Below are 15836 nucleotides of genomic sequence, written 5' to 3' on the forward strand. Positions count from 1 at the left end.
AGAGACACACGGGCTGCCTGGGAAAACCTGGGGAAATATTCACCTCCCCCATGCCTCTCTCCTTTTTATTTCCTTACTTTGAAGTTTTATAAGGAACCAAGACATCAGTTTTTAAAGATTGTCAGGGGGGGAAGGGAGTTCATTGTGACCGGCCATAGCTCAAGGAAGGCTTTAGGCACTGGGAGCCATATCTGATGTTTTGCCCAAATGTGATGCTAATTTAGCTGCCTCTTTTCCTTTTAATATGGTTTTTTGAGCCTTTAGGGGCCATCTTAAACTCCAGTCAGAGAGTTTTGCTGTGGCTACAGCACCAAGCCAAGCAGGGCCAGATTGACCCAGACCCACGAGGCCCTAGAGATAGAGACAAGAACATGGCTCATATCTGCACAGTTATCTCCTCCCTGACCCTTCAAAACACCCCACAGATGTGGGATGCCTTGAGGTCACACCCCTGGCTCTTGCAGTGCCCAGCTGGGAGCCTGAGCAGGGGCCAAAGCCATGCCAGGCAATGAGAAGACCTTGGTGCTCCTGGGAGGGTGTTTGATCCCTTGCCCAGGCTCTGGGGAGCTACCAGAGCATTCAGACCACCTACTACCAAGTGCTGCCATCACCTCCCTCCACGAGACCCAGGAGGAAGCAGGAACCAGCCTGGGGTGGCAGGAGCCCCTTTGATCTTTGCAGAGAAGGTGACAACAAGTGCAGGCAGCCTGGCTGTGACCTGAGTTCATCCATCCTCAGCCTCTCCTGATAAGCTGTATCTGGGACAGGGAAGTGGTTTTGCCCTGTTTGTACCTGGTGGAGACCACCTGGGAAGGCAGACAAACCCATACTACACATCCCTGCAGCTCCCTGTCTCCCCAGGTGGGTTCAGTCCTGCCCTGCTCCCCTCCCCAGGTTAATCTGGGGGTGCATATCAGTGACTTTGCCCTGCCAGGACAGCTCAAACACTCTGCCTTGAGGCTCAGCCTACTATTTCTTCATGGTATTTTCTAGTGAGAATATTTATTAATATGCCACCACTGCCTCTATTGTATTCTGGAGAGGGGAGATGGATGTTTTGCTTTCATTTTCAGTTAGACATGAAGACTCAGCATGAAAAGCTTCAAACTTTTCATCTCTAATGCCAGAGGGGCACAGAGGGGTGTTTTTCAGAGCCAGGCTGGCTAGGAAGCCTTGGGAATACTTGAAGCTCTTTCAATACTTAGTCAAGCAACTTTCAGATAATAAGGAGAATTTCTTTACCAGACCTTAAACTATGTTTTCCATCAGACATCTAAGAAAACTGAACCCCTCTATTTTTAGATTTTAAATTTTGATTTCTTAAGGGCTCTGTCTAGTAGGATGTGCAATGTAGAAATAACTTGCATGGCTTCTAATGATGCCAGTGTTATGTGTTAGATTTTAGGGCCCTTTCCTTATTTAATGAAAAAATAGGGCTTCAATCTGCAGCTGCAGCCCCATTTATCCTGTCCATCTGTACCCAGCTGCAGCGCCAGAGTGTGGTTGTTGATGTATTAATGAGGTAATTTAGATATCTGTGCTCTCGCTGCCTTTTTTTTTTTTTTTTTGTGCTTCACAATATCTTGGGAACTTTATGGTTTATTGATTATTTTTTTGGACTTTTTGAATCTGGAGAAAAGCTCCTTAACCTACCAGGGATTCATCTGCAGATTCAAAAACCAGAAGGCATGAGTAGAACTTACCAAGCTGAAGATTTTCCATTAAAACCTTATGATCCTTAAATTGATCTTTTCCTGTTGGAGGGGCTCATGAGGCTGAGATCTGACACAACCACAGGTGGATTTTGCTTTCAGTGAAGAAGGTATAAGGCATAAACTGAGTACCTGCCAAGGGGAACTGCTCCTAGCTCTCCCAACCTCACTGCTGAGGGACAGAAAAACTCAGTTCTGGCTCATTATGGACTTGATGGTATCTGCCTTGTAAGTTACTAAACCCATTTTGTTCATTTTGCAACACATCAATTTTATGGCTGAGGTTGAAGTATTTACTCGTCCTTGGGGTTTGCAGTTGTTGAGATACAGGATGGAAAAGCAGCCTGCACGTAAAATGTGGCTGAACTCTGCTATCCATTCAGCAGAGAGTCAATAGTTCAGGAGTTAATTCATGAGAAGAAGGGAGTAAAAACACACCAAGGTCAGGATCTCATGACCCACAGGCTGTCTATAGCTCCATCTGAAAGACCCTGTAATAGATAGGTATGTGCCTTGGAAAATGCATAACAGTGTGGTTAAGAGAGGCATTTCACAAGTTGTGTAACATCACACTCCTGGCAAACCTTCTGGAGTGCACATCACATTCAGATCAGAGCTCTCTGCAGGATGGGAAACGTGAGGGTGATGAAGGTTTTAAATCCCAAATTGATACGCCAGAAAAATATTTACAAGCCAGTGAGTGTCCCATAAACTCCCACCAGAGATTTTTCCCTTCAGGAGCTGTGCTGACTTACACCAGAGCTGTGGCCCTCTCTGTACCATATCCCAGAGCCAGGCAGGGCCAAGCCCAGGTAGTTTCTCCCAGTTCCCCACTGGCTGCTCCTCCTCACAGCACATGGGATTTGTGCAGTGTCAGCACTGACAGCCAGTTTCCTGCCTTTCCCTCAGCTCATCGCTGCTGTGCTGCAGAGAAGGTTCAGGTTTCCAGCTCTGCAGATCCCAAAGTGCAGCAGGCCCACCTCCAAGTAGGATTTCAAGGCATCCTCCTTCCTGCCTTGCCTTTAAAACTCCAACCTGCCCCAGACCAGGAGAATACTGCAGAGAGCAACCACCTCTACAGTGAAACAGGGACCTGGAGAGGCAGGAGAGCAGAGCTGAGATCAGCAGGGCTCAGGGACTCCTGTCCAGCTGGCCCTGAGCCTGGAGACCTTGAGGTTCCAGGCACCAGCCTTGCTCCAGCCCATCACTTGCAAGCTGGAAGGGACTGGAAATGTTCTAGGAGCTGGAACACCTTTGCAGTGTGGACAGTGGGTTGGATCCTTAAAGGCTGCAGTGGTGGCACCCAAGGGGTTGATGGCATGGCCACACCTGGCCAGACACTCTCTGCCACCTCTGACCTGGATCCACTCTCCTAAGTGGCCTCAGGAGATCACCTAGCTTCAAAAAAGAAAGGAAGGGAATGCAAGACCAGGTTTCCAAAATCTGCACCCTGGAATGAGAAGGGAGCAGGGGTGCCATGGCAGGGGAGGTGTCAGGGAGCAGGGAGGATGGGAAGGAGGGCTGCTCTCAGCCACCACTGCCTCCAGCACTTGGTTGATGGTTCCTGAGGCTGCCACCAGCATCCTGTGTGAACGGGGGGAAAATCACTGATTTTCTGTTCCTCTTGTGCAGGATGAGGCTCTTGAACTTCCCTCCAGACCTGTCCTGCTTGCTTGCAGTGTGGAACAGAGGTGGCAGAGAGTGTCTCTTGCTGTGGGAGAGTGCACAGCACCACAAGCTCCCCTTGGGGCCCGGAGCTGCTGCTGGAGAATTCATCTAGAGCAAGATTTGCAATCAGCCCTCAACATACCCAGTGCCCATGGAGGGCCCCTCCTCTTCCACTTGCAGGTTTTTCTTGCAGCAATTTGAAAAGCAAGGGGTAGGAGGAGGGAGGGAGGGAGCATTAGTGGAACAAATGCTCCAAAAGCAGTTCCAAGAACATTTCCATCTTCCGGCAGAGCAGCAGCTGTGGCATGTCCTAGGCTGTAATGGTCACCAGCTGTGAGGAACTGCTTTTTTATTGACCAGAGCATTTCCTTGGGGCTGCAATGGATACCAGACACCTCCAGCTCCAAGTTTTGCAGGTGCCCAGAGCTGGCTGTGCCTTCCTTGGGCTTTGCCAAGGAACTCCTGGGGCTGAATTTGCCCCCTGCCACTCCTCTGCCCACACTGCCCTTCAGCCTCTGGGCAGCAACAATCTCACCCAGGATGGGAGAGCTGGTGCTGAGCTCTCCTTGCCCAATGCTCCCCAAAGCCAAATGCACACCAGCCCTAAAGCCACAGTAATTAAAGGACATTTAATGAGGTAATACCCAGGATAAATCATATGGCAATAATAATTTAAAAATAATAAAAGCTAAGGCTTTTATTTCAGGAAGATCTTTTGAGGAGGGGGGCTGGATATAATCTTTTTGAGTGCTCTATTATAGGCCCTGAGTTATAAATAAATCCATATTTTAACATCTGGGATTCATAACATCTTGCTGACAGTCAAATCTCATAAAAGATGTGGTGACTTCTACAGATGTGGGAAACCTCATTCAATGAGCTGCGTAACAAAGGAAATCTAGTTCTTTTTCATTATTCACTCTTAAATCTGTGTCTCTCTGGCTCCAGAGAGGGAGTAAAGCTGTGGGGTCACCCGTTCTTCAACACACTCTTGCTAGGAAACTCAAGAGCAGCAGCATTGCCTGAAAGCCAGGGGTGAAACCAGCACTCTGTGCAGCTTGGGCTGCCTGCAAAGCCCAGGGTTTTGATCCCTCCCTGATGCTCCAGGCTTGGTGCTCATGCAATAATAAGCAGTCCCTGGGAAGCTGGCAAATGGTGGGGGATGAGAAGGTAAGCACTGCCTGGGCATCAAAGATGTGAAGATTGGCATGAATTCAGCCTCAGCTTGGGATTTAACAAAGTGAAAACAGAGGAAAGGGAAAAGAAGGGGAGATGAAAGGCAGGACACCCCATCTCCAAACTCTCATGAGCAACTGACTCCTCAGTCAGGATGTCACTAATCAAGGCTACAGCTCCAGCACTTTACAATTAGCTACAATTCCAAAGGAAGGAGGGGAAAATATTGAAGCATTTCCAGCAAAACTTAGTAACAGCAACCATATCCCCACAATCTGCACCCAACACTTGCACTGGCACAGGCATTACAGCAAACTGGAATCTCCTTTCTACTGGGTAAACCCAAAGAAAGTAAACAGTTGATTATGGTCACATTTAATTTGGGCTTTTACAAAGCTGCAGCCCTGTAGCCTATGTTTAATGCAGTTGTGGTGGTGGGGATTTGTTTTTCTCCCTCCCCAAATAGCTCACTATTGATTTTCCTCTTAACAAGTGCTCTTGTTCTGACAGTCCATCTCACTCTGTGTTCAGACTAAGAGGTTGTAATCTCCTTGTTGGTGATACCTGAACCCTCTGGCCATGGGCATGTTATGTTTTCACTAAAATGGGATTATGACCTATTAATCAATAAAGATGAAGTGGGTTAGCAGAGCTGTGACAAAGATGTGATTATTTTGCACGGCCCTGGAGGAGCAGGCAGGTGTCAGGCATGAAAGAAAACAGCACTTCAGCAGCCTCATCCTGGGTTTTCTGTGCCCAACAGAAATGGGTGGTGTAAAGGAAAAAGTCCCACAAAGAGCTGTTGCTTGTCTTTGAGTCATCAATCTGCTCTTTTGCTGGGACCCACACAGGAGGAGAGGCTTCCCTGCTCTTCTCAGTGCCAAATCTCAAAGCACTTTATAGCAGAGAATAGAAATCTCTGTATTTGACAGAGGGGGAAACCAAGGCAGGCAAAGGTGCTGGGATATGTTGGTGAGCCTATAGGAAATGGGAGCCAGGGCTGGAGAACAGAGAATAGGCTTTGTGTGTTTAGTGAGTCCAGCCGAGCTGGCTGCACTGTGTGACTTGCACTAAGGGGCTGGCAGGACTCTAGAGCTGAGCTAAAGCACTGGAACTATGAACTTCCAAGCTTTCAAATATTTGGATAGCCTATAAAAATAATTTTAAGCTCCTAATCCCTCCCTGTCAAATGGTATAATTTTTTTTCCCTCCTTTTTAGTTTCAACCTTCCTTTTCTTTTGGTTTTGCTAAGGCAGCCTCAGCTCTGACATCATCTGAGAATTTCATTTAACAAAATGATCTGAATCATTTGTGCTGGTTCTGGCGACTTTGCCAATGGAAACATCCCCTGCAGCAAGTGATTTGAAACCTTGAATATGGATTTTTTTCCTCCTCCTGTAGTTATTTTCAGAGCAATACTGTTCCCTTGACATCTGGCCAAGTGACCCAGAGGAAAGGATTGTTCTGGGATGTCAGGAGAACATGGTTTGCACAACCTGGGAGAGCTCATCTGGTGACAGGGCAGCTTCCACCCATGTCCCTGTTCCCTCTCAGTCCTCCTGGGTGGGAAGAGGAGGATGAGGATGGGCTGAGGGAGTGTTTGGGCATTTTTGGGGCTGCATCACAAAGTGATGGTGAGACTCATAACTGGTAAAGGGAGAGGGCACAGCTGGGAATGAAAGCTGTGACCAAAGCACATTCTGTACCTTCCAATATTGTGTTTTATTATTATGGCAGTGTTGCACCTTCTGTTAACCAATGCTGCTCCAGAAATTGATATTCTTGTATTAGGTTCTCCTTCACCCTCTTTTCAATGGTCATAGAAGTTGGAACATCATGTCCTGGGGCCAAACAAGGCAGGGTTCCATCCTGGAGGCCACATTTAATACTCAACAACTCAATACTCAACCTTCAGATATCAAAAACAAGCAAAACAACCCAATGTGGCCCTCAGATATCCCTGATGCACAGCTGCCAGATCTCCTCCTTGTCATGATGCACAAATATTTGGTGCTTGAGGTCACCTTTAGGAAGCAGGAATGCACTTTGCAGACCATTAACCTTCCACAATATGTCTCTAACCTACCAAACCCAAAAGGCACACATCAAAAGCCTGGTACTAAATGATCAGGACTAGGGGAGTGAAGTTATAGGTTAACTCCAAACAAAATGCTCCTTGAGTCCTTCTGCACCCCAGAACGACCCCATGAAACCTTTGGGTGAGGTGACACCTCTCTTCCAACAGCAAAAGAGACTCCAAAAGGGGACATGAGAGAAATTTTATGGTACCAATGGGGCTGTAGTGATATTATTTGAAGAAAATGCAAACACACTCAGGCGTATAATAAGAGGGTGTAATAGATAGTAAGTGCAAATGACTCATTCCCAGAGATTTTCCAGGATTAGACAGCAGCAGAAGGACAACAGCTGTGTAAAATGGACTTTAAAAAATAATCTTCTAATAAGATTTTAATAAACCTGTTAGTAAATGATAATGCTTGACTTCAAGAACTGTTTCTCCCCCGCAGTGTTTCTCTGTGGAGTTGGAGCTGTAGTGTTCTCCAAGTGGGCATGACACAACCTCAGCCAGGCAGGGCAGGGATTCCTTAGGTCCATGGATGAACAGAAAATCACACCTGTGGGGAGAAGCTGAGCCCTGAAAAGCCACTTCAGGCCTCCTGCAACATTAACTTTCTGAATTAAACTCAACCTCAGTTTTTATACTATTCTTGCCACCTTTTTCTTTCTGTTGACCCGAGAAGAATAATTTCAAAAATAAAATAAATAGTGTTTTATGAAACAAGAAGCCTGCTCTTTTCATTGCTCTCCAGACAGCATGTAGTCAGTGGTGGTTTACCAAAGCCTTCCCCTAAATCCCATGTCTGGACACACACGTGCACATTGCCATGCAGGGAAACTGCCACAGTTTTGTCCTTTTCTCAGCAGTCTGTCTCCTGGGGTCTCGTCATTACATGGCAATCTTGGCTTTTGCTTGGAGGAGAGAACTCGTTTTTGCAGCTGCCACAGTTTAGGAGAAAATCCTGTATGTGCAAAGGTTTAGGAACTCAAAAACCAGAGTGGAAACCAAACAAATCAGGTTTATTTCCCTTCCTTAGTCCTCTCTGAACTGCAGCATTGGTTGGGTTTAAGCTGGACTGGCCAAGCTGCTCCTATTTCCTATGAGTTTGTGGGTGTTTCAGCCTCAACAGGACAGTGTTCAGCTCCATTTCCCCCCCTGCCTGGTGTTAAGTGAGGTGTCAATCGTTCATCCTGTTGTCTTACAGAGGTTTCTACCAACCACAGATGTCACCACAATGCACACATTATGCTAATAAGTGTATCTGTAAGTGTGTGTAGCACAACTTACACCTTCCTTTTTACTCTTTGGGGAAAGTTAAGGGGCAGTAGCATAAATGCAGCTCCTCAGTTTTACAGGCTGATTGGGGAACATAACCTTCATGTGGGATGAGATGCATCAAACCCCAAATCATCCATCCATCCTGCACGGGGGCAGGCTGTGTTGTGGGCATGTCTGGCTCCCTAAGACCTTTGCAGGGTTAATGGGGCACAGTGGGAACCAGAAAGTTCTGTCCTCCAGGACTGTGAGCGCTGCACATTTAGGAGATGTCCATACCCCTGATGGAGTGTCCCAGGAAGAGAGATGTCCCTTCATGCAGGGCACGAGGCCAGCTCAGCCCAGCCCTGCCCACCAGATGAGACCTGAGTGTCACTGCCACCACCACCGCGATGTTTGCCACCCCTTCTGTGGGTTTTAATTTACAGCAAGGAGTGTAATGGCTCAGACAGAGCAGTCCCAGCGAGGCAGGAGCTCTCCCTGTGCCTCAATTTCTGCCCTTTGCACCCCACATGAGGTCAGGGGGTGCTGAGATGGTGGGGCCACATCTCCAGCCCGTGGCTGTCGGGGTCTCTCACTGGTCAGAGTGACCCTGAGAAAAGTCTGAAAGTCTCTTTTCCCAGCCCGGAATGCAAAGAAGGAGTCAGAGCTCTTCAGTTCTCAGTCTCAAGGTTGTTTATTGCTCCTTATCTATAAAATTCCTTCTCCTGTCCTGCCGAGGTCTGTTCAGCAGGACAGACAGAGGCAATCTGCCTGCCCCCAGGGTGGTGTTATCTTTTTGTACTAAAAACTACGTGTACAATGTTTACAATAACTTCCCAATCCCTATCACCTATGTCAGACAGCGAGCTTCTACTCTAAACCAATCCAAAAGTGCCACCATCACAGCAGAAGATGGAGGCCAAGAAGAAGAAGGAGAAAGGCAGGACACACCCAGATTCCTCCATCTTGCCCCCTGAATCCTCCATTCTAGAAACCCCAAAAATTTATTTTTCACCCCATGATAAATTCATTGTCATTCTACTTAAACTGTTGTGGCTTGCAGATCTTCATCTAAGGTTGGTAACTTGCTCCATGGGTCATAATCAAAACCACAGGCATCTTGGACTCTGTGTCAGGGTCTCTGAGCCCCCTGGAAGGGGTCTTGGCCACTCAGGACAGCCAGAGGGATGTCCTGGGTCCTGACAGTGGTGGGGGCACAGCCCCACTCCATGCTGGGGGCACAGCCCCACTCCACACTGGCTGTGCAGCAGGAATCACCTCCTGCAGACTCAGCAGCAGCAGCTGAGGGCTGTGTAACCTTTCAGAGCACAGCAGCCACTGCTCCATGGAGAGGAGCCAGAGCTGAGCAGCATCTCCAGGTAAGGGCAGCCTGCCAGGGGGGCAGCATTTGCAGGGAAGCTGGAGAGGAAAAGCCCAGATCAGTCACAAATTACTTAAGCAAAACTGATGCAAGTGGTTCCTGGCTGCAGATGGGAGGAGAAGTGGATGCTCCCAGGTCCTCTGAGGTCTGGCCTCCAGGTTTTGAAGGTCATCTGTTTTGTCTGGCAATGAAATCACCAGAGGTTCAATATTCAGTGGGGGTTTTCCCTTGCAGCTTCCAGCTCTCAGGGTGGTGCTTGTCCTCCCTGAGTACCTGTGTTCAGTAGGTGCCTGCAGTGAGGGTTTAGGATTCCTACAGAAACCCCTGAGCTCCTGCATGTAATCCAGAGTCCCTGTTTCTGGAGCTTTTCCCCTGAGCTGATCTTGGCAATAGCTGCTTTAGGCTCAGCCTCAAAACCTCGGGTCTGTGCCCACCCTTCTGCCTCAGTTTCCCACTGGTAAAAGTGGAGTAAGAGCCAGGATCCTGTCCCCAGGGAACAATGAGGGTGGCACAGTCACACTGGGAGCACCAAGACCCCTGGACATGGCAGCTCTGTCAGTGGCTTTGCTGGGAGTTAAAGAGCTTTACAGCAGATGAGAATTTGGCTCAGAAGTCCCAACACTGACCACGAGGATTTTAGGGGCATGACCTGCCACCAAACCCATACAGAACATGCCAAGACAAATAATAATTAGCTCTCTGTACTTAATTCCACACAGCTGACCTTTTCAGAGCAAGTTTTTCATGCCACCAGGATCTGCCTCTAAAAAGCCAGTGACCCTGGGCATCCTGCAAGTGTCAGAAGGATAATGACAGCTCACAGATAAAACCAGCACACAAATGTGGACCTGGTGCCCTTTTGGTAGCTCCCAGTTTTAAACAAGCACCATCATCTAGAGCTTTGGAACTGAGGAAAAAGCACTGAAGCATCACTTGTAGCCACTGTGGCCACCAAATGCTGCTCCAGAAGAAGCAACTTTTTTTCAGCTGGGAGATTTGCTGTGAGTTCTGTCCAAAAAGTAAAGTATAAAGAGATGCACACACACCTACCTGTATATATAATTTTCACATGGATTTTACTGCTGTTTCAGTTCAGCTCAAGCACCACAAAAGCTGCTCAGGGGAAGCAGTGCCACTGCCCTGTACTGTGGGCTTGCAAAAGGAGAAAATTGAGAGAGGAGAGGCAAAAACTGAGCTTTAGTCATAGTGTTATTTTTAATGGATTTGGATCCTGACTTCTCTGCTCTGAAACTCTTCACTCTTAAGGAGCCACTGCAGCCCTGTCCTGTGCTGGAGGCTTCACCAGCACTCATGGGGGCAGGTGTGCAGCCCTCCAGATGTTCCCATTCACAGTCCAGCCTATTTGCTCCGAATTTGCATCAAAATGGGATCATGCTGAGACCCTGGATTCAACTCTTCAGCCTTTGCTGGAGGCAGGGGGTAGTAACTTTTTCAGAGAGCTCAGGTATTTCCCCCAGAGCTCGTCTATCACTGCGAATACCCCTGCTCTGGATGGGTTTTCCTGGTTAAGAATGGGCTGTGGTGAAGGTTTAGGGTGCTCCTTGCAAGGAGGGCAGGGGCTGGTGGGGGCTGGCAGGCAAAAGCCAGACAAAGCAAATGAGACTGGAGTTGTGATATTGCCACTGTGAGCCACCAAAGTGACAGGGCAGAGGCTTACCAAAGCTCACAGGGAGATACTGGCAAGGGTAGGAAACAAGCCCCAGTGGCATCTGGCCAAGCCCATCACCCTACACAGCTTGGGGTCTAGAGCAGCTTCACTGCAAAGTGACCAACAGACAACCAAAATTGCTTTTTCTCTCTAAATGCTGTCCCCAGCCAGCCCAGCAGCAGTGAAATAACCCTCTCACCCAGTCTCCCCCATAGTTTATGATAAAGAGCCTTTTGTTGCAATTTAATTTGCAAACTTTCTCTTCTCTGCCATTCTCATGTGCCACGGTTCTGGAGACTCATATAAGTATTTTTACAAGAAACTCTTTCAGACAAATAAGTCTGGGGAGGTTTGTAATTTCTATTACCTCATGGTGACTCCATTGATAGACAGCAGCACACCTTGGGAGAATTAGAGAGCATAAAGTAATGGAGGTTTTTGTCCTCTCAAGACAGAGCTGTGAGTGCTGCCTGGCTCACAGCCAACACCACCAATTACCAACCTGGAGCAGGAGACAGGTCCTAGTGCTGAAAAATTGCATTTTTCCAACAGGCCTGGTAATGATGGAGCTGTGCTGTGAGCTACCATTTCCTCCTGGGCCTGTTAGACACCCAGGCCTGTGCAGGGTTTGGGCCACCTCAATGTTTGAGGACAGCTGTTGTCCTTTGGGGAAAAACGATGGAGTTTGTGTTGCTTCCTCCTCCCTTTGCTGCCACTCACCACTCTTCCAGCTTATTTTCACAGAAGCCCTTTCTGCCAGGAGACAGAACAGCCGAGCATAAAGAAGCAATTTCGGAGGCACTGTCATTGGCAATTATGCTTGAAAGCCAGAGATTTAATTATTGTGTGAGAGCGATACCCTTGAACGAGAAATTGCAGCGGTCCCATCGCGGGAGAGGCTGCGGCGCTAAAACAGGCGACTCACGAAATGTCAAGGAGTGCAGAGCGCAGCACTCCTGTGCTTCCCACCTCCAAACCCTGCTGTGAGGCTTTCTGGTGGCACCAAAGTTAGCTGTGAGCTGGGTTAATTGAGGACACAGGTGTCCTCGGCTGTCTGCAGAACGTGGGGTTTTGTCATGCTCATTTTCCGTGCCCGCTAACCGTCGCTGGCGAGCGGCTGAAGCGACGCGGCGCTTTCACAATTCCCATTTCATGCCTGAGTTTTAAATTAACACTTCTTCGCTCAGGGTGATGATTTTTTTGTGTGTTTGTTTGGAATCTAACAATTATATCGGTGCTCACCAGCAAACAGGTCATATTCTGCATCTCTCTCAAGCTTACAGGGTGCCTGTAGACGGAGGAGAGCACTGAATTACCCTGTCCTGATCTCCACCAAGGACTGACAGCACCAAGAAAGCACATTTTGGTAAATGCATAAATAATTACCCAGCAAGTCTACAACAGCACAGCACACAGGGCTTTAAATCCTTTAGATGTGACTGTCTCACAACAGGGGCAACTTTGCAGAAGATGGTGGAGCTGTGTTGGTGTAAAATCAGAGAGGACCAGGGTCAGGAGGCAGGTTGGGGCACAGGGGTGATGCTGGACATCTGGCTGCTCAAGCTGGGTTGGTTTAGCCGGGATTTCTTTTCCCAGGTCCCCGTGTTGTCACTCTGGAATGGGTTGTTACAGTACCCGGCTACACAACCACAGTTAGATACAGCTGATAAGCTTTTTTAGAACTGCAGTAGTGATGTGACATAAAACCAGGAAAAATTTCCTCTCTCCAAGCCCAGATATTCCTGATTTATCCATCCTTAAGCACCAAAAGCCTTTTAACCCCAGGAAAAGCACTTCTCCTGCTGCAGAGCAAGCACAAAACCGGCAGAGAGGAGCTTGACATCCCAAGCTTGTCCAGCTCACACCTCTTATCTCGCTGCTCGTGTATCAGGAATCCTCCCCCGCTCCTTTCCCGCTGGGCTCCCCGCTCCCTGCGCTCGCTCTGCGGCCGCTGCTCGGTGCCAGGGCACTTATCCCTGCCGCGGCCGGTCAGCAGGGAATTTCCTCCCGCCGGAGCAGCGCTCCCGTGGCGCCCAGCCAGGGAAAGCAGCTCCGGGCCGCTGCTGCCAGCAGCCCTTGCCAAAGCACAGAGGGCTTTCCTGGGCGCAGGGGCTGCGAGCTGCTCCGGCTGCGCAGGGAAAGGAGGATGCTCCTTGAGAGGTGAAAAAACCGCGTTAAAAACCTCATCAAACTGGCTCAGGGTAAAGAGAAACTGATTTCTCTCTCTCTCGCTGTCTCTCTCTCTCTCTCTCTTTCTCATGAATTAATTTGTCGGAGGAATGAGGCTCAGAAAAGAAACAACGAAATACACATTGAGTCAAACTGAGATATTTCTTTTAACCTATTTCTTTCAACACGGGAAAGCATCTTAGATTGGTTGAGGGCTATTTATCCTCCTGTGTAAGCTTCCAGTTATTGATAGTAGTGCTCTTAGGTTGATTTAAAAAAAAAATAAATTAAAAATTTCCACTTGAAAAATAAGTTTTGTTTCAACTCCCCCTTCGCTTTCACACACACACAACCCGAGGCAGTGTGGAGGCAGAATTGTTCATTGCCTGACTGAATTGCTAAATAATTTCTGCCCTGTGTGGGACTCTTCTCTCAGAGTGGCTTTACTTTCATTAAAACTATTAGAAGCAAAAGAGAAAATGGGTAAGCTGGGGGCTGCTGGCAGCCTTTCCAGCTGTTTTCCAGGATATCCCCTTTCCCCCACACTCTGGGTTTCATGCCAAACTCAGCTTGGGGAGGACAGCAAGTGACCCCCCCCTCATCCCACAGACACCGTGCAGAGACAGGTGACATTATACCCAGCTCTAGTCCCATGGAAGCTCTCTGGGTCCCCAGGGGCTGTGTGGTGACACCTCCCTGGCGCCAGGAGCCGTTTTGGGCTGAGCCCAGGGGACTGCGGGGTTGGCAGGGAGGGTGTAGCCTGTGAGGTGGAGGAAGTGAGGAGCCAGTGTACAACCTGAACTTGGCCACCCTCACCCCAAACCCTGAAGAGGAAAGCCTGCATGCATGACATCTTCCTGTTAGGAAATATTAATCAGGGCCATGTCCAAACATGGTAAGTGAAACCTCAGGGAAACCGCTGCTTTGGCCATCGAGGGCTGTGTGCTGGTGAATTCAGGAAGGCCCTTGTGCCTCAAAGACAGGACCCACCCGTCATCAGGGCACCACCTCCAATTATGGATTGCCTCCCTGACGTTTGAAGCAAAATCTCAGCTCATCCCTCCTGTGCCTCTGTACCCAGCTGTTGTTTCATGGGCTCAGGAGACAGCCACGGGGTGAGCCAGGTACAGGGTGAAGCACCTGGAGAGGAGAAGAACCAAACCAACCAGGAGGAAAATCAGCATGAGGGTGTTCTCAGCTCACCCTTGCCCTCGCAGTGGTGTTGTTGGGGTGACCAGCAGGGTTGTCATGCCCACAGGAATCACTGACACAGACCAGGGCAAGACCAGGAGTGAAAATCCTGATGGCACCACTTCCTGTGAGACACCTGTATTACAAAAAAAAAAAAAAAAAAAAAAAACTACCCCAAAAAACCCACACAAAAAACAACAACAACAACAACAACAAAACCAACCAACCAACCAAACAAAACCCCATGAGAGGCATCCCAAGAGGTTTACAAGTAAAATAACTCCTGGAAAGAAGTGTCAGCACTCTGACTTGCAGCACTGTGTGGGCAGCATCTTGGAGCTAAGGAGCTCACAACAGAGCATGGGAATAATCCCACCTACCTCAATCCAGCATCATCCACCTTCTTGACAAGGCAAATCCAACCTGACTCCCAGGTCTGGATTCCAACCACCAGGGGCCAAAACCCTTTTTGGGGCCAGTTCTTGCTTGCGGGCCAAACCCTGCATTTGGACCTCGACCCAGTGTGGAGGCCAAGCTTCTCCTGTGGAACTCGAACACATTGTAGGGCTCAAATTCCTTGTGGGGGCCACATCCTGCTTGTGGATCCCTAATCCCTGTGGGACCAGCCATCCTGTGAGGCCCAAATTTATTCTGGGCTCCAAGCCTTTCTCAGGGGTCCTGAATTACCTGTGGTGTCTGTTCTGGGATCCAAGCCTTGCCTGTGGTTCCCCATCCATCTGTGGGGTCCAGACATTTTCCAGGGGTCAAGTCTGCTTAGTCCCAAAACATTGTGGGGTTCAAAGCTCTGTGATGCCCAAATGTCTTTTGGGGTCTGAGCTTTGCTTGTGAGTCCCCAGCCCCTTGTGGGCCCCAAGCTTTGAAGCTGCCACATCCATTCTGGGGTCCAAGCTGTGCCTGTGGGTCCCAAATCCCTTTCAGGCAGAGATCCAAGCCATTTGTGGGGTCCAAATCCCTCTCAGAGCCCAAGCCTGCTTGTGGCTCCCAAGCTCCCTGTGGGACTCAAATCTGTTTGGAATCCAACCCTTGTGTGGGTCACCAAACCTTTGCATGGCTCAAACCCCCAGTGGGACCCAAATGTGTGTCAGAGTCTCAGCTTTGCCTGTGGGTACCCAATCCTTCATGGGCTCCAAAGCCCTTGAAACACCCAAACCCTTTTTGGGGTTCACACCTGCTTCAGGTTCCCAAGCCCCCTGTGGTATTTAAATGCATTCTGGAGTCCAAATTGTGCCCGTGGGTCCCAAATCCCAAATCCCAAACTTTTTCAGGGACCCAAACCCTCTGAAAGGTCCAAATCCCTTTCAGGTTCCAAGCCTGCTTGGGGGTCCCCAGCCCCCTGTGGTGCCTGAATCCATTTTGGGGTCCAACCTTTGCCATGTAGGTGTTCAACTCCTTGTAAGACCCAAAGTCCCTGTGGTACTCGAACTTGTTTTGGGGTCCAAGTTTCCCTGTGGATTCACAACACTTTGGGGGCTCTGACATCCTTGAAGCAGCCAACACCCTCTTGCTTTGGGG

The sequence above is a fragment of the Haemorhous mexicanus genome, chromosome 1 (genome assembly GCF_027477595.1).
Source record: "Haemorhous mexicanus isolate bHaeMex1 chromosome 1, bHaeMex1.pri, whole genome shotgun sequence".
Lineage (NCBI taxonomy): Eukaryota > Metazoa > Chordata > Aves > Passeriformes > Fringillidae > Haemorhous > Haemorhous mexicanus.